The 25,836-nt window shown below is 36.6% G+C and overlaps 1 protein-coding gene and 1 long non-coding RNA gene across 4 annotated transcripts in view; one reads left to right on the forward strand and one right to left on the reverse strand.

The window, feature by feature from the left end:
- The window catches only part of LOC105187135 (flavin reductase (NADPH)), a 118,737-nt gene that overhangs the window by 60,477 nt on the left and 32,424 nt on the right, over positions 1–25,836 (reverse strand). The gene's annotated exons all lie outside the window — the stretch shown is intronic.
- Positions 7,499–10,268, forward strand: LOC109504205 (uncharacterized). 2 transcript variants are annotated; one of them, XR_003113385.1, is made up of 6 exons: positions 7,499–7,806; positions 8,409–8,569; positions 8,665–9,098; positions 9,191–9,308; positions 9,413–9,505; positions 10,240–10,268. It is a non-coding gene; the product is annotated as an uncharacterized LOC109504205 (long non-coding RNA). The 2 variants fall into 2 exon arrangements; XR_003113384.1 differs by lacking the exon at positions 10,240–10,268 and adding an exon at positions 9,719–9,849 and having other exon boundaries at positions 9,413–9,614.

Genomic DNA, 25,836 nt, shown 5'->3' on the forward strand with positions numbered 1-25,836 from the left:
ATCTTTTCAGAAAATTTAATTGCAGTTGAATTGCGAAAACTCGAAGTGAAATTCAACAAGCCGATCTATGTGGGTATGTATATTCTCGACATATCTAAGACCTGCTTGTATGAATTTTACCATGAGTACATGTTACCTCTGTATCGCGAGAAATGTAAAGTACTGTATACGGACACAGATAGTTTAATTTATCATGTAATGTCCGACGATGTGTATGAGCTCATGAAACGTGACATTGCTAGGTTTGATACGAGCGATTATCCTCAACATATATCCTCATAACATATACGGTATACCGCTTAAGAACAAAAAAGTTCCAGGACTTATGAAAGACGAAAATAACGGAGCTATAATGACAGAATTCGTCGGGCTCAGAGCAAAAGTGTATACGCTGAGAGTAGAAGGTAGAAAGGATACTAAAAGGGCGAAGGGTGTTAAGAAGAATATTATAGTACGAACGATCAATTTTGACGATTACACGCATTGTTTGAGAGAGGAAATTGAAACGAGTCGGCGTCAATCGTATATAAGATCCAGGTTGCATGAGGTATACACGGTATTCGAAACGAAAACTGCTCTCAGTCCATATGATGATAAGCGATATATTAGGTCTGATTCGATAAATACATTATCATGGGGACATTATAGTATACTGTTATAACGTTTATTTGTTTTATTAGCTATTTTACAATTAAATATGTCATCAAATGTTCTGATAAAACTGTATTCATCTTTTACAATACATTATCCTTTTGTATTCATGAATTATGCGAATTGTCGAATTCCAACCATTTTACATATACTTTGTCACCTTGCCTGCGCAACACCTTTTCTACTAACAAGGAGATGACGCCAATTAGAAAATCGTTTTTCGAACAAATCATAGTGCATTCGATAGCTTGTATGTAGGTGATGAAAACCCTAGAGCCGTTCGTGTCAATGCGCCTTTGTTTAAGAGAATTTAAGAGACAAAGTTAGGGTCACGCAACTACGTCACACATAAGCAGAACTTTACGACCTCTTTCGAGTAAGCGGCGTAGCTGAGGAGACTAAGGCTCCCACACATAGATTTTTGCACTGGCGGCGAGCGTTCGGATCCCACCGACGACTGCTTCACTTCATGGTTTTTTTTTCTTTTTTTATTTAATTTTCGACATATAGTAATACGTTATTAATAATTATTTATTTATTTTTTAATTTATTTCGTTTTTATATAAAAAATAAGGACATTTCGGGATATTTGACCGCAATATGAAATAAAAAATATATAAATCGTATGAACTGATTATATATTTTTCAAGCAACATATAAATTTTATACATGTCAAAATCAAGTACAAACTTTATAAATGTCTACATATTATAAAATGTTTCCATCGCTTCGCAGTGGATGAAAATTCATGTAAAACATTGGAAACAAAACTTTGTCGCACCACGAACATTTTATAAATGAATTATGTTGTTCACATACGCATTTTTTATTATAAATATTTGGAGGAAAGCATAGTTGGTTAACATTTAAAAACATTTCTCTTTCGTCAGCTAATTTGGACGCATACCATGCATATTGAAGCATACATTTAAATCTTGGATTTAAATGTACATGAATTTGGACTTTGCAAAAAATAAATACACCATACTTTACGATATGTATAGACGTTTTCGTAAATCGTATTATAGATGCGACAGTGCTGAGGTATGGTTAGGAATTACCGACTTTCGGCGGCTAGGTCCTTTCGTGGTTATCGATTGTTCGCGTCAAAATGAGTCCGTCAAGAGTGCCACTGTGAATATGCGGATAGAATTTGAATGTAAGGAGAATATACCGGCGAATACTACCGCATATTGTCTCATCCTGCATGATCGTGTAGTTGAATACAGCCCGCTAACCAACATGGTGCGCAAACTTAACTATCAGAAAGTATGTACGAGGAAAGAATAATACATGCAACAAAGTGCTATAAACAACATTTCTCTCCCGGACGTATCGAAGAATATTTCACCATGGATGTGCCGACTTTTGTGGATCTACAAGGGTACATGGTTGGAAAGAGATTTATTGTAAAAGAAGTGATACTGAAGAATGGAACTATTCTTTCACACTACATCTTTACGAGTCCGATGCTATGGCATCTGCTCACAAGGTCAGACAAATGGAGAGCCTATTTGTTAACGGCTAATCATTATGGATTACGATGGGAAGATGGAACCGTCAAATACTGCAGAGCTGAAAATTTGATTACTACAGCTGTTGTGGGTGATATGTATGGCGAGCTTGAAGATGTCGCATCTCAACTTGTGTATGTAAAGGGGTATGAGAAGTGGGAATGGTTGTTACACCTTCTGGATGACAATGTGAGGAGCAACGTGATCATAAGACCGTGGACATCGATGACATGCCTTCTCTGCAAAAATTGAATAATACTTTTCGATGTAATAATCATGAAAAATTGTGCTTTATAGAATGCACTAAACATTTTCAATTGGTAGTCTTGGAAAGAATTGTACGACGCTTAATAAAACGTTGTTTAAAATGTACAGATATTTCTTCCAACACGCTTATCCCCTTTCACCTCTTAGGATTTTATATGATAATTGTGTTTGATAAAAATATAGTTCTTTATTTGCGGTATGATGATTATTAGACGTTCGAGAGACATTCGAGAGACGTTCGATAGACGTTCGAGAGACGTTCGATAGACGTTCAAGAGACATTCGATAGACGTTTCATAGTAATCGCGGGGCCTAGGTTCGAGCTTACCTACATCCCGGCACGTTTCTCTCTGGACATGTGCCTGACGTCACGGCCGCCATCTTACCCGTAAATGTGACGTCTATTAGCAATAGGCAACAATGGTTTTAGGAGGTTCGAGCGTTCGATAGCAACCGCGGGGCCCAGGTTCGAGTCTAGCAACACACAGCACATTTTTCTCCGGACATGTGCGTGACGTCACGACCGCCATCTCTTACCCGTAAACGTAACGTCTACTAGCAATAGGAGGCTGTGGCCTACGAGGTTCGAACGTTCGAATAGCAACCGCGGGGCCCAGGTTCGAGTCTAGCAACACCCGGCACGCTTTTTCTCTCGTGACGTCACGGCCGCCATCTTGCTCATAGAATCAAAAATTCTGGGGAGGAGAAGAGTATCAATAAAGAGACGGAATCAATAAAGAGGGAGATCAATAAAGAGGGGGTATCAATAAAGAGGGGGCATCAATAAAGAGGGGGGGGGGGTATTAATTAAAAAATATTAATTAATAAATAACGTCTTTTGTATAATTAATTTAAAAAGTGAGTTAGAATCCCTATAGTTTAACTATTCATATACTTATCAAGAGACACGGTCATGTCTCGCGCCAAGTTCACGCGCAGCAACGGCGCGGTGGACCGTATATCTATACGTGACGCATCTAGTTGGGAAGTATCACCAATATCGGATCTCAATAACGGCTGAGTTGAAACGGATTGATTTCATATTAGGCTTAATTGATAGCTTGGGGTCGAATTATATAATGAAAATATTTTTATTTTTGGGGTTGAATTATATAATGAAAGTATTTTTGCTCTACGTATCTTAGGTTAGGTTAGGTATCCTAGGACCAGAGATATTACGATGTATAGTAAAAAATGTGAAATTTCTATGATTAAGAAATTAAGAAACGTCGTCGTCGGAGTTGTCTTTTTCCAATTTACAACACAAGATGCTACTAGCTAAGTAAATATTAAGTGTACAAATGAATAATCCAATTTTTTTAGCTACATTCAAGGTTTATTTTAAAAGAAAGTAAATTAAATTGTTCAATCAAAGTATTCGCCGTTGCTTTCTATAACTTTAAGCCATCTTTCAGGCAGCTGATGAATTCTATCTCGGAAAAATGTTACGTCTTTGGACACGATAAAGTCGTCAAGCCATTTTCGGATCTCATCCACTGATTGGAAGTGCATATCGGACAAGGCGTGTTGCATCGACCGGAACAAGTGATAATCGGATGGAGCAATGTCTGATGAATACGGGTGCTGTAAGACGTCCCAGCCAAGACTCATTATGATGTCTTTTGTATTAGAAGCAATGTGTTGTCATGCAACAATTCACTGGACGTTCTCCTTTGCCAGTATACGGGCGTTTTCGTTCCAATTCTTGACTCAAGCAGATTAATTGACGTTGGTAGCAGTCCGCAGTAACTGTTTCACCTGGTTCCAACAACTCATAATAAAGCACGCCTTTGATATCCCACCAAATGCAGAGAAGAATCTTCTTTCCGAAGCGATTGGGTTTTGCAACCGATTTTGATGATTCGCCGGGATTTACCCATGACTTTCTGCGTTTCGGATTGTCATAAAGTATCCATTTCTCATCGCCCGTAACGATTTTCCACAAGAAAGACTTTCGACGCTGCTTATTGAGAAGAGAAAGACACGCTGCCACTCGTTGATTTTGGTTGGTTTCAGTGAGTTCATGCGGAACCCATTTTCCTTCTTTCTGGATCTTTCCCATCTCATGTAGGCGTTTGGAAATAATTACTGCGTTACTCCCTACTGTTTTGCAAGCTGTTTTTGTTTTTGTGCCAAATTCTCAGCGAGCAGTTGTTCCAAATCATTATTATCGCACTTCGGAGGGCCTCCAGGGCGTTGTTTGTCGATTAAACTGAAATTGCCGCTTTTAAACCGTTTAAACCAAAATGCGCACACATCGTACGATACAACACCTTCTGCGAGAAAGGAACAAATCGATTCGCACGTTCTTGCAGCATTTTTTCCTTGTTGGAATTCGTAAAGAATGCAGTGTCGGATATGCACCTTATCTGTTGCCATTTTCGACTGTACTGAACTGAATACTTTTGAAGGTTATGTTGGGCCTTTCGCCAAACTATGTTCTTTTTAATAGTTATATGTCAACATTGCATAATCACAAAAGAGCGGGAAAATCTATTCAATTAAATTAAAATTGTTTTCATAACTGCTTAAAATAATTTGGATTATTCATTTGTACACCTAATATATATCTATTATACTAGGTGCGCAACTAAGTTTCCGGGTTTTTTTGATCAATGAAAAATGGAAAATTTCAAGAGAAATACAAAAATTGGTTTATTCAAAGTATCGTCCTTCGCTAGCTACACAGTAGCTACACAGTTTTGCCATCTCTCTGGCAATACATGAATATCGCGACGATAAAACGACGCGTCTTTGGACCGAAACCATTCATCCAACCAATTTTGCACTTCTTCTTTGGCCAAGTGTTGCCCAGCTAAGCCATGCGCCATCGACCGGAACAAGTGATAATGAAGGGGCCAGGTTTGGCGAATACGGTGGGTGCAATATCCTTAGGAAAAATCACTTTAAATTTTCAAATTAACTTAAAATTACCTATAGTTAACTGTAAGTAATTTATAGTTAACTATAAGTAACTTTAAGTTAATTTGAACATCTTAAAATAATTTTTCCTAAGGGTAGCAGATCCCATTTCAGCGTTTTGATGGTGTCCTGGACGATGGAAGTGCGATGGCACGGAGCGTTGTCATGCTGTAATATCAATATATGCATTCGTGTCTCGTGTCCCATTCTGGCCGTTTTTCGCGACGGTCAGTGCGAGCCGTTAACGCGGCTCGCACTGACCGTCGCGCGGCGTCAAAACGCTAAGACGCCATCGCGACAGTCAGCGCGAGACGCGTTATCGCTCAGCCCCTACGCACACAGCTTGCCGCGGAGTGTCTATAGACCGCGGTGGACGTGGAAAATGCCAAACTTACGCGGTTATTACTAAAAAACTATTACGATTTTCATATTATGATATAGAACTTTTTTGTTCCTCTCACTTAGCTCTATGTCCCTACGGAGCCCGTATCCCAAAGTTCTGAGACACCCTGTATATATGATTAGTGGCTGTCAATGTGTCAAATTTGTGGAGACGCACACAGTCGAAATTATATAATATCATAAGTATGTTAATTATTTTATTATTTAATGATTTAATTTAAAGATACATTGCTTCTGGATAGGGTGACCATATGTACTCTTTTAAGAGTATATGCCCAGACAACACCGGACATCCAATGGATGTACGTTTCACGTCCAATTTATGTCCGTATGTCCGATTTACGTCCGTGGACATAAATTGGACGTAACAAGGATGTCCTTATTGGACATCGGACCTGTAGGACGTTCGATGTACGTCCATCGGACGTCCTATGTCCGAAGTTGTGACAAACGTACGTCCTATGAACGTCTTTTGTAAAAAAAATGGACATATAACGGACGTCCAATGGACATCCGTGTGCTGTCTGGGTGTACTCTTTTTAAGGTGGTAAAAAGAGTATTCTCTACTTTTTACGTATGTACTCTTTTTTCGTAATGTTAATTATACTTTATCGATAATGACCAGAGAACAGACTTCAGTGATGTTTTCATTACTTACAGCATTTGAGCGCCGCAACGCCAATACCGATTATGCGTAGAGGTTCTGCGCAACGGTGCCCCGCTAGTTACTATAAATGGTGCAGCACAATCGACACTGGCGCGTAGCGCTCTGGCGTTGTGAGTGCGGAAAATGTCGCTGATGTCCGCTCTTTGGTAACGACAACAGTGAAAACCGAAATTGTTAAGCGATGTACGTAGTGTAAAATATAATTATAAAATATCTTAATAATATAATAAAATATATGTGTTCGAGAATATTTCTCAGTTTATTTATTACCCACTGTTTTATTTTAAATATTATACCTAGTAATCAATTAATCATTGTCCTAGATAAAACACAAAATCATTTTGACGTCAAAATGACATAATTTTTATATTATTTGACGTCACCTTGACTTTTATATGATTTTGTTCTACTTACTCTACTCTTTTGGGATCGTAATTAGTACTCTTTTATACATTTTTTTACTCGTCTTTTACTCTTTTTTTATGACTGGGATATGGTCACCTTTCTGGAAGTCATGAATATGAAAATACAAAATATCGATTTTTAGTAATACATTAATATAGAACAGATTTGTGGAAAATTTTTGAGGCAAATAGTAGACAATTTACAATATACAAACTAGCTTTGCAAATAGTAAGATGATTATAGATTATATTTATTTTATACCCATATAACTTGTTATATTTTGATAGGTTATGACAGAGCTCGGCAAAATGTGCACGCGACGGCCGATTTTCGACTATCTCCGCCCACCGCTATTCCCTTTACCTCACTGCTCCGCGCTGCCTACAAGCCGCTCGAGTCTCAGGAGCGTGTTTCTAATAGTTTTCCACGTCATCCATGAAATACTATTGTTGACGCGTTTTTTTTTTAAGTGGTATCCCCAGTAGACCTCTTCATTTTTCAAAAATGAAGTTTATAAAAAATGAGAAGTGTTTTTCTTTAAGCGACGATTCTTTACCACGTCTTATGCGGTTCGCTACATGCAATATCCAAATTGACGTTTCCACTCTTACCAATAAAAGACGCCGAAAATCGAATTGAATATTCTTCATTTAACATATTTTATTTCGCTTCTGTTCAATTAGTTACGGGTTGTTACAGTCATCAGTGGATTAGGCTCGATATCGAGCGTCCTCGATATTTAGCCGTCTCCTGTCTTCCTGGGCTCGTGCGTGCGCGTGCTCAGTCGAGCGTATTCGGCCGTCTCTAACCTTTACCCGCCCGAGCCAGGGGTTCGTCCGTCGGCGAACTCCGCTGAGCGTGCTCAGCCTCTGGGCGATCCGTCTAGCGACCAAGGACCCGGGACGGTGCGTCCGTCGTCTCCGCTGAGTGTCAGCAGCACTTGGTCACTCTCCGCTACGAACGTAGGGAAAAGGGAAGGTGCGTGCGCCTTCTCTGTCGAGAGTCCTCGGCCCCGACGGACGAAATCCTTTCGCGTCTTTCGCGACTCGCGTGCGAGCGTTCGACCGAGAGTCGAAATCTCCGGTCCGGCGACCATCTTTGCGCGAGCGATTCCGAGCCGAATATTGGGCAATAATTGTCCCAGACGCCCAACGTCGCGAGGCGGAGCTTATCACTGCGCCGCTAGTCTTCATTGTCTGCACGCGTCGCGCAATAGGCCTCGCCTACCGCGCGGCCTATCTGTCCGTAAACCGCGTGTTCCGTGCACCGCACCGCACCATACCGTACCAACGCGCCTGGTAAACGCAACCCGCGACAACGCCTTCGGGGTCGAACTCTTGTACATAATTAAGTATCGAATAAAGGTAACTTATTTATATTATTATAACACGTCTCGCTGCTTTCCTCCTCACCGAACTCGGACTTCAACGAGCCTTATCCGTGTAAAACGCGTAGCAACGACCGAACCGCGCGGTTCGGCCGTTACAACATAGTAATTCACCATAAAATTTATATGCGTACTGATATAAAAGGTAAAAACTTGTTAATGTATAAAAATTATGTGCATACTAATATAAAAGGTGAAAACTTGTTAATGGATTTACAATCCTACGATCAAGTTTATTTAAGAGACTTTGGCTTAACTTTTCGCTGTACAACAAGCACTGAATAAAACTGAATCCAAAGAAGGCATATGATCCAACTTTACAATACATAAGCAAAGGTGCTCATATGATGGGAGGTAACGAAGGAAAATTCTAATTTATATTGCAATATATGTTTTTTCTTGAATCTTAACTAGAAAAATAACATATTCTAAATGCATGTCTCTTTCAGTGTCAACGGTGCGCGGTGATAATGAAATTTTGTATTACAATATGATTCTTTGGCTGTGTGGTTCATTTCTGTGGGAAAAATTGGCTGATGAAGTTAATGTTCAGGAGGAGAAGGAAAAAGCTTTCGGAAATATATTATAGATAATTTTTTGGACAAATTTTTGTGGATCAGTCCCACAAGTTATGCATAAATTTATAACTTTATTAAGCAGCATGAAATTTAATGATTGATAAAAAGCGTGGTAATAAGAAAGACATTAAGAAAATATTAGAAGATATAGATCCTGATGATGAATATGATATTAAAATTGTTCAAAAAACAAAAAAATTATAATTGGTTGACGAAATGCTTAAAACAGTGGAGAATGAAATTGAATAGTAAAAAAGATATAAGTCAATCATATCCATGATGATTCAGAAAACGATTCAATGGAGGTAATAATCTATTTTATAGAATCTTATATTCTTTAAATGTACGCTTTTCATAAATATCTTTATTCCGTCACTAAAATACTTTTGTACAATAGTCTTTGATAAAACATTCACATACGACAAGTACGACAGAAGAAACCAACCAGGAATGATAAAATAAGACAAAAAGTAACGTCTTTGGATAATTCGACTGCTTCTGAAACCGAGCCTGAGGTAAAACATTTTATATATTTAATCAATTATGTGATTTCATCCTTTTTTTTTAATAAATATAAATTAATATCCAATTTTATGTATGACCAAATTGTGCCAAAAAGAACGAGGTCAAGACTTACTTTTTCTAAGAGGAAAGTAACTGTCAAGAACACATTACAATAAACCAACACTACCTGAAACTGAATCGGAAGATGGTATATTTCATATGTAGTTCTTCGAATTATAGCAGTAATCGAATACATAAAGTAATTGTGAAAAATATGCTATAAAAGAAATTCGTAACTATATATCATTCATATTTTTGTACGTGATTTTCTTATACATTACATTAAATACGTTTTCTATAACAATATCAAACAGAAATTATAGTATTTTATATATTTTATTAACTGCAAATTTTGTTTCAGTTTACAAATGGATAATGCTGAAATAGATAACATATTTTTATAGTTTGATATTTAAATTATAGATTCTTGCAGCTCTATTATTAGCATTTCCTCCTCCTTCTCCTCTATACGGATGCCGTTTGCCTCTGTTGCTCCGTTGTCATCTTTTTGCTGTAATAAAACATTTATAATTAAGTGTGAAATATATGTGAAAATAAATTCATTATGCCGTAATTATATAATATTATATTATTTCTTAATTCTAGCATAATATAATATATAAATTAAAATCTTACGTATTTCTGATGGGACTGGTGGCAGTAGCTGTTCTCCCAAATGCTATGGCTAGGCATCAGACTTCGTTTCTAAATGTTCGATGATCTTTCACTTTTTTAATTGCCACTTGCAGCATTTTATTTTCATCTTTTAATGTTATGTTATCCATTTCAGCATCATCCATTTGTAAACTGAACATATAATGTGTGGACTGTATAAAAAATTAAAATTTAAATATATTATGAATTATTGGGTGTACAAATTAGTTCGGTCCGTTTTCAAAAGATGGCTCCAGCTGTTATGAATGGTTCATAGTGACTGCTGATTTTGGCGGTTTCAGAGAGGTTAGACATCTGCCAATAATATTCAATTTATATCGCTTTGAGTTTCATACAAAAACCTTGCTTTTTACAGTGTTGAAAATGTCGAATTTTGTGTTAACCAAGCAGCATTTGCGGGAGGTTTTAATTTTCTGCTTTAATTGGAAGAAAAGTGCAGCTGAAGCCCATCGAATACTTGTTGAAGTTTATGGTGACGCTGCTCCAACTGATAAATCATGTAGGGAATTGTTTCGACGTTTCAAGGATGGAGATTTCAGCATCGAAGATAAGCCTCGCTCTGGACAGCCAAAAAAATTCAAGGACAAAGAATTAGAGGCATTATTCGAAGAAGATCAGAGTCAAACGCAAAAGAAGCTTGCAGAATCATTGGGAGTGACTCAACAAGCCGTTTCCGTACCATTGAGAAACATGGAAATTATTCAAAAACAAGGAAATTGAGTGCCTTATGAACTGAAACCGAGAGACGTTGAAAAGCGTTCTTCATGACAACGCTCGGCCTCATGTCGCAAAAGTCGTAAAAAAATATTTGGAAACACTCAAATGGAATGTTTTACCGCACCCGCCGTATTCTCCAGACATTGTTCCTTCTGATTACTGGTTGTTTCGAAGGATGCAGCACGATTTGGCAGGTCACCGGTTTACTTCTTTCGCAGATATCGAAAATTGACTCCAAACTTGGATCGCCTCAAAAGACCAGTCATTTTTTCGAGATGGAATTCGAAAATTGCCTGAGAAATGGGAGAAAGTAGTAGCCAGCGATGGAAAATACTTTAATTGATCTGTTCATTCATTTTGTTTTGAAATAAATACATCCTTTAACACAAAAAAACGGACCGAACTAATTTGTACTCCCAATATAATAAATAAAAAGTAAATGATGTATATATTTTATATAACTTTCTATATCTCCTATTACTACCATAACGCAAATATTTATTGATTAGTATAACGCAAGTATTTATTGATTAGTATAACACAAGTATTTATTGATTAGTATAATGCAAGTGTTCATTAACAAAGACTAAAACTTGTATATATACCTAATGTATAAAAAATAATACTATAAAAATATAAAAATAATATTATAATGCTACATACGAGCAAAATTATAATTAAAATAGTACAATAATTTTGTGTAGAATTATTGGTGTTGTAATACGCTCAGTAATTAATCTTTCTCATATCAAATTAATACTATATCTGTCCAGCTGGATACAATTTTAGATGTTCGTTACTATTTAAATGTTAAATAATATTTACTATACTAAGCATTAATTAGCAAATAATGTCATTATTATCTTGTCAAAGTATTAGATGTACAACTTTGCTTCGCCGTTTTCCTATAGATGGCTTTAGCGGTAAGTAGTGGTTGAAATAAATAGATCATAGACGTTATGTAATAAACTTGGGCATCTGTCAACATAACCCCCCCCATAGAAATATCCCAGCATATATTATATAACACACGTATTATATAACAGTTATATTGCTGAGTAGGAAATTACAACTAACATGCACGTTACATGTAATATTGTGTTTGCTGGGATTAGTCGATTTGTGTCTGCATCATAAAGTTATTCTCGATTTAAAATGTCAGTTTACGAGCCAAATTCTCGTCATTTGCAGGAGGTTTTAATTTCCTGCTTCAATATGAAGAAATCTGCGGCTGAGGCTCATCGAATGCTCTCAAATACTTATGGTGAGGCCGCTATTAGTGAAAGAACATGTCGTGAGTGGTTTCAAGAACGGAGATTTTCAGGTCGAAGACCGGCATAGCGGTGGAAGAGAGAAGGTTTTCGAAGATGCAGAATTGGAGACATTACTTAATGAAGACTCGTGTCAAAGTCAAGAAGAATTGGCACGATCATTGGGAGTGACTTAACAAGCAATTTCAAAACGCCTCAAAGACATGGGAATGATTCAGAAGCAAGGAAATTGGGTGCCGTACGAGTTGAAACCGAGAGATGTTGAACGGCGTTTGTTTGCTTGTGAACAGTTGCTTGAACTTGAAAGGCAAAGACGGAAGGGATTTCTGCATCGCATTGTGACTGGGAACGAAAAATGGGTTCATTACGATAACCCCAAGCGCAGAAAATCATGGACATATCCCGGCCATGCTTCCACGTCGACAGCCAAACCGAATATTCACGGCTCCAAGGTCATGCTCTGTATTTGGTGGGACCAGCTCGGCGTAGTATATTATGAGCTGTTAAAACCGACTGAAACAATCACAGACGATCGTTATCGAACGCAATTAATGCGTTTGAGCCGAGTATTGAAAGACAAACGGCTGCAATACAACGAGAGACACGATAAAATGATTTTGCAGCATGACAATACTTGACCCCATGTTGCCAAAGTGGTCAAGACATACTTGAAAACGTTGAAATGGGAAGTCCTATCCCACCCGCCGTATTCTCCAGACGTTGCTCCCTCTGACTATCACTTGTTTCGATCAATGGCACACAGCCTGGTTGACCAGCACTTCCGGTCTTATGAAGAAGTAAGAAATTGGATCGATTCGTGGGTCGTTTCAAAAGATGACCAGTTTTTTCAACGCGGGATTCGTACGCTGCCCGAAAGATGGGAGAAAGTAGTGGCCAGCGATGGACAATACTTTGAATCACAAATGTATAACCAGTTTTTTACAATAAAGCCTTGAATTTCGGAAAAAAAAACGGCGGAAGCAAAGTTGTACACCTAATAATATTAAACAAAATTATTATCAGGATTGCTATATTAAGCTGCAGACGAATAATGCATTTAAATGTAATATATTATTTATAAACATATTTATCTGCAGCTTAATATATTTGTTAACGAATATTTGCATAATATTAAAATATCTTTTTCCTTATCCTGATAATAATTTTGTTTAATATTACTTTGACAAGATAATAATATTATTTGTTAATTAATACTTGTAGTACAATATTCTTTAAAATTTAAATATTAACGAACATCCAAAATTGTATCCAGCTAGACAGATATAGCATTAATTTTGATATGAGAAAGATTAATTACTGAGTGTATTACAACATTAATAATTCTACACAAAATTATTATACTATTCTAATTATAATTTTATGTATCATTATATTATTACTTTTTATATTTTTATTAGGTGTGTATGCACAAGTTTTAGTCTTTGTTAATGAATATTTTCGTTATAGTAATCAATAAATACTTGTGTTATAGTAATAAAATATTATATATATAGTAATAAAAAAATAATTTATTATAATTCGTAATACATTTAAATTTTTGTTTTTTATACAGTCCACACATAATATGTTCAGTTTACAAATGGATGGTGCTGAAATGGATAACATATTTTTATAGTTTGATATTTAAATTATAGATTCGTGTACTTCTATTATTAGCACGTCCTCCTCCTCTATACGGGTGACGTTTGCCTTTGTTGTCCCGGTACTATCCCTCTGCTGTAACAAAACATTTATAATTAAGTGTGAAATACGTGTGAAATATAAATTCATTATGCCATAATTATATATTATATATTACTTAATTATAGCATAATATAATATATAAATTGAAATCTTACTGACAAGGAGATGACGCAACCTGTTTCATCGATTTTAACACGAGTCATAGCACACTCGATAGCTATGATGCCGTGTATAAACGCCTTAACATAATATGTGTGAATGCGTCTTTGTTTACGAGTAATTTGCAGTTAAAGTTTGGCTCGCGGAGCCGTGCCATACATAGGGCGCAAGTTACGAAACTCTTTCACGAAGCGGCGTGGCTGAGCACACAGAGGCTCCCGCGCCGCGAACACTTTTGCGCCGACGACGGCGTTCGAGTCCCGCCGACGACAGGTTCGTTTTTTTTCGTATGTAAAGACATGTAATAAATATTTTTATATTGTTCTTATATATATAATTGCTTTTTTTGTTTCTACGCTATTAATCAAGGCTAATTAGGAGAGTCAGGTCTTTCAAATATAAACACAACTTTTTTATTAATTACAATAAAATGTTTTTGTCCGTATCAAAACACACGCACACACACATATAAGACAAATATAAGGCACACAAATGAAAGTTACGTATTATAAAATGTGATCATGCTGTCGCAACTCTGCGGATGGAATGCCGTATAAAAGCATGTAAAACATAATAGTTTTTTGCACCAACTGCACGTAATGAACGTAATTTTTTGTACAAATACACTTTTGACTATGTATAGTTGGTGAAAAACATATTTGATTGACGTTGTAAAATACCTCGCGACTGTCAACAAGACTGGACGCATACCACGCATATTGGAGCATAAAATTGAAAACTGGTGCTGATAACAGATAGTGTGTGAGCGATTGTATACGAATCGCATCAGCGCGAGTGTTCAAATTTATATTTTCGTCGCCGGTATATAAAGAAGGACAGTTCTGTATACGCTTTATAATGATTTTGACCTGTCTATAGAAATAAACATCGCACGGTTGACAAATTGGCGTACATTTTGGTAGTATTATTTGTAGGTTACACGTTGGCCTATTGTTATTATCGCGAAATATTTCGTTATACATATGGATATTCTTTTGTCCTCCTCAAGAATGAACAAGAAATAAAAACTGATGATTACCAACGTACGGCTTGAGAACCAGTTTCAAATATTGCTGGTAGAGAGACGTTGTTAATTTCCCTGATTTGGAGCAGACTGGAACAACATTTTTACATAATAGCAATAACGCATCTACCTCTTTCTGTACCCGGACTCCAAATGTGTCGGAAGTCTCTTGTAAGCAAACGAACACTTTATTTAATAGCTTGCCCGATTGTGTGACAGAATATTGTGCAGTATAAGAGTGAGTCACTTTGTTTAGATCGCCGATATATAATTGTACCAATTTTTCGCCAGTATGCGTGTACGTTCGTGCAACATTTACGCGATATTCGCAGCCCGTTTGGTCAGAATTTATTATGTAATCCGGTGATATACTTCTAATTAATTCTTGAAAGTGTACAGCGGATTCCATCACAGCTTGCGGTGATATTATTTCTCTTTTTGATAAATACCGAACAACTCGACGGTTAGAAATTTTGTATTCACGTAGAAATGACGTTAACCATGTGTTCGATGCTACAAAGCGGAAAGTTTTGTCATGTTCTTCGCTTTCTTCTCCTTGTTTGTTATATTGAACGGCTACAGCCATCGCCCACTATTGAAGGAGACGTCGTGTAACAAGTTGCCTTTGCTCTCTTGCTTCCGTAAACCGATCATACACATTTCGTTTTATTAATTGCAGCTTATCCCAATAATTTCCACCAGATAAAATGTATTTGCAGAAGCGTGTAACTTCACTGTGATAATGCAAATGCTGTTTAAACTTGCTTTGTAACGTACGGAAGCTCCAATTCGGATGTTCGTTTGCGGTCATAACTATTTTCAATTTTACATCGTACGGCACTAGATCCATCGCTGCAACTTTTTGCGGAGGTTCGTAGTCTTCCGTTCTTTGACTCGTATGAGGCTTGTCCGGAGAAGACTCTTTCGTTCTTTGACTCGTATGAGGCTCGTCCGAAGAAGACGATTGAACATCTTCCATCGCGTCTTCTTCAATCACGTCTTCTCCTTCTGCTATATAATATTCCACCTCATCTGATATTTTATGATATTTCCCAACAGTTTAATTAATTTTTCAAACAATTTTCCGCCAATTAATTTGGAATTTTTTGATAATTTTCTTGGCGCTTCATTATTAATTAAATTAAATTGTATCAGGACATCTGCAAATATGAATTCAATATAATTGATATTGTATACAAGGCCAACAACAATACGTACAAATATATCTTTCCATTGCTCACACATTCAATATATTTACCTCGAAGATATTCTATTGCGTCCGTCAACTCTTCTTTCGTAACATTTTGCTAGATTTTGCACATAGCTGATCGTTGCTTCATCTACAAACGTGGTTTCCATTTTTAACACGAATTTTTCACTGTTCACGTTACGAAGACTGCCCAGAGAATGAAGCGAGCACGTCACAAAACATGAGAATCCCTCTGCGAGAACGGGAAAGGGAAGAGGGTTCCTTTCTACTTGTAACGGTTCTAACGGCTCTCGGGTTTCTCTCACACAAAATAATCACTGTCTGGCCATTTCTTTCCCATACCATACGAAATATTTATGCGAAATAGATTTACACGGAAAAAACATTTTATTGTAATTAATAAAAAAGTTGTGTTTATATTTGAAAGACCTGACTCTCCTAATTAGCCTTGATTAATAGTGTAGAAACAAAAAAAGCAATTATATATATAAGAACAATATAAAAATATTTATTACATGTCTTTACATACGAAAAAAAACGAACCTGTCGTCGGCGGGACTCGAACGCCGTCGTCGGCGCAAAAGTGTTCGCGGCGCGGGAGCCTCTGTGTGCTCAGCCACGCCGCTTCGTGAAAGAGTTTCGTAACTTGCGCCCTATGTATGGCACGGCTCCGCGAGCCAAACTTTAACTGCAAATTACTCGTAAACAAAGACGCATTCACGCATATTATGTTAGGGCGTTTATACACGGCATTATAGCTATCGAGTGTGATATGACTCGTGTTAAAATCGATGAAACAGGTTGCGTCATCTCCTTGTGAGTTTCGTCTGTCTGATGGGACTGGTGGCGGTAGCTGTTCTCCCAACTGCTGCGGCTTGGCATCAGACTTTGTTTTTAAATCGTGCTCGATCGTCTCTTTCATTTTTTAATTTCTTCTTGTAGCTTTTTATTTTCATCTTTTAATGTTATATTATTCATTTCAACATCATCTATTTGCAAACTGAAACAAAATTTGCAGTTAATAAAATGTAGAATATGCAAGAATATGTAACAGGAAGACTATAATTAATGTTCGATATTATAGAAAATTATTTACTTGTCTAATTCAATATCACTCATTGTTAATCTGAAACAAAATTTGCAATTAATAATATACAATAATATTATGATATTGGATATCCGTACAAGACATTTTGTAATAAAAAACTATCTTATTGACTGAGTTTCGTAAAGCGCATCAGACTTTGTATGTGCTAACTGACATAACGTGAGCGCTTTAAAAAACTCAGCGAATTAAATAATAAAATAATTGATATACTTACGATATTATAATAATGTGCGTCTCCACAAACTTTATGCATTGATGGCCACTGACCATATAACATATAATAGACTATGAAACGCTATAATACACTACGACACGCAATAAACAATTGAAACGCGATATTTTATGTACATGCTTTTCGCACGTTATCGACTGCAAGCGCTACTGGTACCATGTTGTGTTAGAAATTCGAAACGGGCAACTCCAACGACGACGACGTTCCGTACTTATTGATGTTCTTATACTATAATAGGGTAAAAAAGGAGTGATATGATCCTAAAAAACTTACCTTTTTGAAAAAAGGTAAAAAATGGCGCCAAGTACATGCGCTAGATGAAAATATTTATTAGTTAAATATAAAAAGTTAAGACTTTCATGAAGAATATATTACAAAATAATGATGAAGAATATAGTACAAAAAGTCTGTTAAAATCAGTTTCTTCTAAAAAAATTGTGATATCAAAAAGTTGCGCCAAAATAAAAATGAAAATTTGTACATTATTTATATGATATTTGACATTCAAAATGTTATATCCAATAAAATATTGACTTAGACAAAAATATGACATTCAATAAAATATAGATATTGATGAAATATGAATTTGTATATCAAGCTTTGATACTAAAAATAGAAAAATATTGTATAAAACAGTTTTGCTTTAAAAACCAAAAGACTTAAAGATTTAAAAATTTGTAGCATTGAAGCATTCAATATAATTAGTTTGGAAATATAGTTGGGTAAAAACGAGCAATATTTAAATCACAAATATATTGTAGAAGAAGAATATTTTTTAAATCTACTTTTCTTGAAACAGTAATTATATCAGGAAATTGTGTCAAAATTAAAATTTAATTTGTACATTACGGCTTAATATTAGAAATGGAAGTCATGAAAATTTATACATGACTATTTAGTATATTAAAAGTGGATTTAGTATATTAAAAGTTGTAAAAGCTATTTACAAAATATTGCTTCCAAAACCAAAAAATCTTAAAGCATTGTAAATAAGTAATAACTGTAAGGAAAGAAAAGGGAAGGAACAATGTAATAAAAAAAATTATTAATATAAAGAAATGTGTTTGTGTGAGTTATTAGAAATTAAAAAAATATTTAATTCAAAAAACTTGGCTCTGCTAGACTGAATATAATAATAACTGTCTTAACGAAAAAAAAAGAGAAAGAACAATATAATAAAAAAATTATAAATACAAAGAAATGTGCGTATTTGTGTGAGTTATTATAATGTGTATATGTGTGTATGTAGATGTGCATAAGGAAATAAGCGTGTCGAATAGGTGTTAGGGCTTAGATTATAAGTTAGTTACATAAGTTTAGTTTGTAAGGACTATTCGTTATAAATTATAAATAAATTGTTCAATATTATTAAATTAATTAAATTGATTCCTTTTTTCGACAACCTAGGATATTATTCGGTATAACAGCACCAAGTTTTTTGCATTAAATATTTTTTTAATTTCTAATAACTCACACAAACACGCACATTTCTTTATATTAATAATTTCTTTTATTACATTGTTCCTTCCCTTTTCTTTCCTTTTCATTCCTTACAGTTATTACTTATTTACAATGCTTTAAGATTTTTTGGTTTTGGAAGCAATATTTTGTAAATATTTTGTAAATAGCAAATATTTTGTAAATAGCTTTCCCACTTTTAATATTAGGTGTGTGAATTAATTCGGTCCATCTGGCGGTCAATTGCTGTACTATGTAATTTTCTAATCTCTAATGTCTGCAAAAGGCTTTATTTTTTAGTTTTGATATCTGGCAATAATATTGATGAACGTTTGGGTTTGTAACAATAACATCGTGTTTATTTGATTCGAAAATGTCGAAATTCGAGCCGAAAAGCATCATTTCCGGGAAGTTCTCATTTTCTGTTTTCATTTGAAGAAAACAGCTGCTATAGCTCATCGAATGCTCGTAGCAGCTTATGGTGAAAGTGCTCTCACCGATAAATCATGTAGAGAATGGTTTCGACGTTTCAAAAGTGATAATTTCAGATGACAAACCTCGTTTAAGTCAGCCGAAGAAGTTCGAGGACAAGGAATTACAGGCGCTAATCGATGAAGATCCATGTCAATCGTAACATGAGCTCGCGCAATTGTTGAATGTTGATCGATCAACAATTTCTGTGCGTTTGGTAGCCATGGAAAAGATTTACAAAGAAGGAAGATGGGTGCCATACGAACTGAAAGAGACATCGAGAGGCAAAAAGCCATGTCTGAAATCTTGCTTGCCAGGCAAAAAAGAGAAGGTTTTTTGCATCATATTGTGACTAGAGACGAAAAGTGGATATATTTCGATAATCCCAAACGAAGGAAATCCATTAGCGATCCAGGAAAACTATCCACATCGATACCAAAGCGGAATATTCACGGCAAGAAAGTAATGCTCTGTATATGGTGGGACCAAAAAGGTGTAGTGTATCATGAACTATTAAAACAGAGCCAAACCATCACTACCGAATTTTACCAATAACAACTGATCCATTTAAATAACGCATTGAAGAATAAGCGGCTGGAATATGCAGAGACACGACAAAGTGATCTTCCAACACGATAACGCTCGGCCACATGTTGAAAAGATTGTGAAGGCCGCTTGGAAGCACTTGGCTGGGACGTTTTACCTCACCCGCTGTGTTCACCAAATATTGCTCCATTCGATTATCACTTGTTCAGATCGATGGCACACGGGCTTTCGGACCAGTACTTCAACAATTATGAAGAAATAGAGAAATGGATCACTTCGAAGGACGAGTCGTTTTTCCGTCACGGGATGCAACAACTGCCAGACAGATGGGAAAAAATAATAACAAGCGATGGCAAATACTTTGATTAGTGTACTTTTTCATGTTTTTTTCATACTAAAGTCTTTTTTTGGAAAAAACCGGATCGAATTAATTCATACACCAATATATTAAATAGTCATGTATAAATTTTCATGACTTCTATTTCTAATATTAAGCTGTAATGTACAAATTAAATTTTAATTTTGATACAATTTTCTGATATAATTACTGTTTCAAGAAAAGTAGATTTAAAAAATATTCTTCTTCTACGTACAATGTATTTGTGATTTAAATATTTCTCATTTTTACCCAACTATATTTCCAAACTAATTATATTGAATGCTTCAATGCTTCAAATTTTTAAATCCTTAAGTCTTTTGGTTTTTAAAACAAAACTGTTTTATACAATATTTTTCTATTTTTAATATCAATGCTTGATATACAAATTCATATTTTATCAATATCTATATTTTATTGAATGTCATATTTTTGTCTAAGTCAATATTTTATTGGATATAACATTTTGAATGTCAAATATCATGTAAATAATGTACAAATTTTCATTTTTATTTTGGCGCAACTTTTTGATATCACAATTTTTTTTAAAAGAAATTGATTTTAACAGAATTTTTGTAATTCTTCATTATGACTTTTTGTAACATATTCTTCATTAGAGTTTTAACTTTTTATATTTAATTAATACACATTTTCTTCCAGCGCGTGTATTTGGCGCCATTTTTTACCTTTTTTTAAAAAGGTAAGTTTTTTAGGATTATAGTTAATATCTTAATATCTTAATAATCTAATATTTACTAAATATTTTATATTTTTATGATACGTTTTTATATTTTAAGAAATGGACTATATAGGGTGTCTGGAAAGGTAAGGTCAATCGAATAGGAGGTGAAAGAGTAGCATGTGTAGAACACATAATGTAAATAAAATTTGTTCGTATTCATTATGGTTTAGAAAATACAACGCTTTATAGGGGTGCATAAAAAGTATTGAAACCCCTTAATATTTCGAAAAGTACGCATTCTCAAGAAAAATATTTTTTACAAAAATTGTAGGGTTTTAAGTGAAGCATTAAATAGAAAAATTAGTATGACTTTGAATAATGTTCTCAAGGTCACGTAAAGATAACCTAGAAATTTTTAATGGGTATCCTCAGTTTTTATTGTACATTATTGTAGCTTATCTCGAGAACTTTCCAAAACAGAATAATTCCAGTAAACAAAATACTAGCAGAACGCGCGCAGATTGACGCTAATTTCGATCAGATCCCTGCATCAAAACCATAGCCATCTGTGTCCTCATTAGGCTCGTGTTTTGTCAACAGGACTTGCGTGCAGGCTGTGCGAGCAGAGTGTCGGCAGAAACCGCGCAGGTCCTGTTGCCAATCTACGTGCAGTCTGAGCGCAAAGTTTGTTCGATTTCTGCCGCCAATCTGCCGTCAAATTACTGCAAGTTTTGCGCGATTTTTGCTACAAATCTAGTTAAATATCCGATAGCAGGATCTGATCTATCATATTTGACCGCAGATTGGTGGCACAATTTGATATAACAGATTCTGCGTTAAATTTGTTACCTATTTGCCATCAAATTATGATAGCAGGCTTTGCTCGAAATCTGCTCGTACAGGTTTGGCTATCTGGGATGAAATATATTTTTATTAGGTATTTTTTGAGTTATGAGGCTTGAAGGTTACAGTACCGCCGACATTAGCCAAGGTGTACCACCTGGTGGAGGTTGCACGGTCGGATTTACACCTCTGGTGTGTGTGTGTGTGTGCGTGTGCGTGTGCGTGCGCGTGCGTGCGTGCGTGCGTGCGTGCGTGCGTGCGTGTGTGTGTGTGCGTGCGTGCGTGCGTGTGTGTGTGTGTGTGTGTGTGTGTGTGTGTGTGGGTGTGTGTGTGTGTGTGTGTGAGTCAGCAGAGATAAGGACCTCACGGTTTGTCACTCCCGTAGTATTTATCGATTCCAAACCCTCTCTGCTGTATGTGTGTGTTAGGTTGTATAGCTGCAAAATAAGCATATATTGTTGAAAGCAGCTTATAATGTTTTGCTTTTACTGAAGCAAATGTTCAATATGTGCTCCTCTATTGCGTAAACATACTTTAGCGTCTACTAAGACTTCATGTTTCAGATTGTCACACATTCTACACTGTCGTATTTGTGCCGCAACTTCACGAATCTTTCGTACCCCAGGGAGAAATGCAAGATCGGAGAGACGTCTATTAGACGTCGGGGGCGTCTAATCTAAAATAACGTCTAAGAATATTAAATCTAGACGCCATATAATTTGTGTTTTTTACACATAGAAACCTAATATTCATATAATAGCGGGGCCTGTTTTGAACTGCAAATCATATACACTCAAACGCAAAAAACCCGGTACACTAAAAATTTGGGAAAAAATTACAAAATTTCAAATGATCATAACTTGGTAAATAATGAAGATACAAATATGCGCAGAAATGCAAAATGAAGCTTGAAACGTCCTCTTTAAGAATATCTGAATGGCAATTATGCTCGGCCATTTTTTTCAAAATGGCGGATGATAAAGTGAGAGGATGCAAAATTGATAATCAAAGGTCCGTGTTTGCGATGGCGCATGGTGTGCATCAGGTATCGCAGCGTAATGGGACCAAATGCACATAGTGTATGTAGTGAAAGTATAGAGTGTTATCTTTAAAATGCTACTTTACCGAGCTCGATGTGATCATTTTTCACTGAGTTGTTCCAAATTTTGCTAAAAATGCGGTTTTCTTGTTAAATTTGCATAATTCAGTGAATAAGTATCGCATCAAGCTCTATAACGAAGTATTTTAAAGAAAACATTCTATTATTTTAGGTACTTTTCGTCCCATTGAGCTGCGACACTTACTTTGCTCCATGCGCCGTCGCACGCTCGAACCTTTTTTTAGCAACTTTTCATGTTCTCCTTTTTATCACCCGCCATTTTGAAAAAATAACGTTGCGCACAATTTCGATAGATCTTTCGAAAAGTACAGTTTCAAAGCTTTCAAACCGTTTTTGAAATTTGCTGCTAGGATATTTAGGTGTCGAGATATTCAATTTCGAATTTGCAACAAATGTCGATTCAGCGAGGCTTAAGGGGCTAAGAAGCTCTGCGGTTCGTTTGGCTCTTTCATAATTTCAATAGCTGTGTTCATATTTCTCTATATAATAATTTACATAACCTGCACAATATATTCAATGATTTGCATTTATTATTTTGAAAGCCAGGGAAATGAAAGTAAAATTCAATTTAGGTTCTTCATTTTGCGTAATCGATATTACGTAATAAAGATGAATTGCGTTTTAAGATACCGCTGTCATTAGCTCAAATTATGGTTGTAAGTCTTCCCAATATAAACCGCATGGAGTTTTACTGGTAGGAAAAGTCCCATTGTATGTAGTGTGTGTGTGTGTGTATGTGTGTTTGTATACCACAAAGATAAGGATCCCGTGGTTCGTCAGCTCCACAGTATTTCAAGATTTCACACCCTCCTTGTGGTGTGTGTGTGTGTGTGTGTGTGTGTGTGTGTGTGTGTGTGTGTGGTACAGCAGAGATAAGGACCCCGCAGTTCGTCACTCCTGCAGTAATTAATGTCTCCAAACTCTCTCTGCTGTGTGTGTGGTGTGTGTGTACTAATAGTGGGTATGACTGCCTCGTGCGCGTATTATCTCATTCATACGATCAGGCATACTCCTTATTAGTCTTTTAATTTCATCCTGCGTAATTGTATTCCATTCGTTTTCGAGAATTATTCGCAGTTCTCGCAGTGACTGAGGAGCAGGTACGTGATTTCGTACTTTCCTGCCGAGGTTGTCCCATAAGTGTTCGATTGGATTTAAATCTGGACTATTTGCTGGCCAATCGAGTCGATTTATGCCAACTTCATCGAAGAAATCAAGCACTCTTCTCGCAGTGTGTGGTCGAGCATTGTCTTGCATAAACAAGAACTTCTCTCCGATGAAGGGTGCGTACGGAACAACATACGGAATGAGTATGTCTTCCACGTATACATCTGCGTTCATATTCTTGTCAAAAAAAGTGCGGATCTGTATGAGCATTAGCTGAAATTCCTGCCCAAATCATTACAGAGCCTCCATTGTAGCTATGCCTCTCACTTACCGTACAGTCTGCAAATCGTTCTCCACCGCGACGATAAACTCGTTCTCGTCCATCTGAAGAATAGATACAAAAACGAGATTCATCGCTAAAGAGTACTTTGCTCCAGTCTGCGTAAGTCCAGTCTCTATGCTCAACTGCAAAATTGAGTCGAGCTACGCGACATTTAAGCAAAGGTACAGCTGCTGGCCTGCGCGAAAGCAGATTTTGTTCCTTTAATCTTCTCCGAACGGTGTTAACGGATATATTAATGTTGCGGACATCCCTTAAATTGTTTCTAATTTGAACAGATGTTCGATGTCTGTCTCTTAACGAATTTGAAACAATAAATCGGTCATCATTGTGATTGGTACATCGAGGACGTCCCGAACCAGGCCTTCTATGGAATGAATTGGTTTGTAAGTACCTGGCATAAGCACGTTGCACAGTTGACACTGACAAATCAAGTGCCTGAGCAACGTACCTTCGACTTCTGCCATCTTCAATTAAAGCAATAACTTGAGCAGCCTTTTCAGGATTTATCGTCGCCATAATCGACGCAATAATTTCGATGCGAAACAATCAATTATGGTTTAAATTGATGAAGTTGCACGAAGTAACGCGCCTCGAAAGGAAAAGATCACGGAAAAAGAAAAGTCGCACGAGGCAGCGCTTATCGGAGTGAACACGTTCGGAAAAGGAAAATTGTTTGTCTTTGTTTATTGTCTTGGCACATACATTTAAGAAAAATCCAGTCAAGCCAGGCGTTAAAGCCCGGGGCACCGACAGAATCTCAGTCAAGCCAGAACGTAAGCCCGGCGTACTGACTGGACTCGCGAAGTCCAGCGTACAAGAGATAGTACAAGAGATAGTGCCACTATCGGCGGTGGACCGTACGAAGGCCAAAAGCTGTACGAAGGCAATCTCTGATCGTTTCCGCGGGCATTCTTATATGCCCTGGGCAGCTCGAACTCGCGTGCGAGCCGAGGGGCTCGCGCGCGCGACAACCCAGATCGCCGCGTCGCGGCGGCTCCGTGGACTAGGAGCGCCAGGGAATTTCGACGTTCAGGTGGCGTCCAGCGACTCGGCATCCCGCGCGCCGGGTCACCGCGAACTCAGGCGCGATCCTGAACAGCATATTGAAGCTGTGTACCATAATGGCCAATCGTATGGAGAAGATAGAGAGCTAGGGACAGCTTCGCGAACTAAAGTGTATACCACAGTGATCATGCGTAACTGAAGGGTAAAGAATAATAACTTTTGATAAAAATTAAATTTCCAATTCGCAAAATTGTGTAAATTATTGTATAGAGAATAATGAACGCGGCTATTGAAATTATGAAAGAGCCAAACGAACCGCAGAGCCTCTTAGCCTCTGAAGCCTCGCTGAATCGAATCATTTGTTGCAAATTCGAAATTGAATATCTCGACACCTAAATATCCCAGCAGCAAATTTCAAAAACGGTTTG

The sequence above is a fragment of the Harpegnathos saltator genome, unplaced genomic scaffold, assembly GCF_003227715.2.
Source record: "Harpegnathos saltator strain DR-91 unplaced genomic scaffold, Hsal_v8.6 scaffold444, whole genome shotgun sequence".
Lineage (NCBI taxonomy): Eukaryota > Metazoa > Arthropoda > Insecta > Hymenoptera > Formicidae > Harpegnathos > Harpegnathos saltator.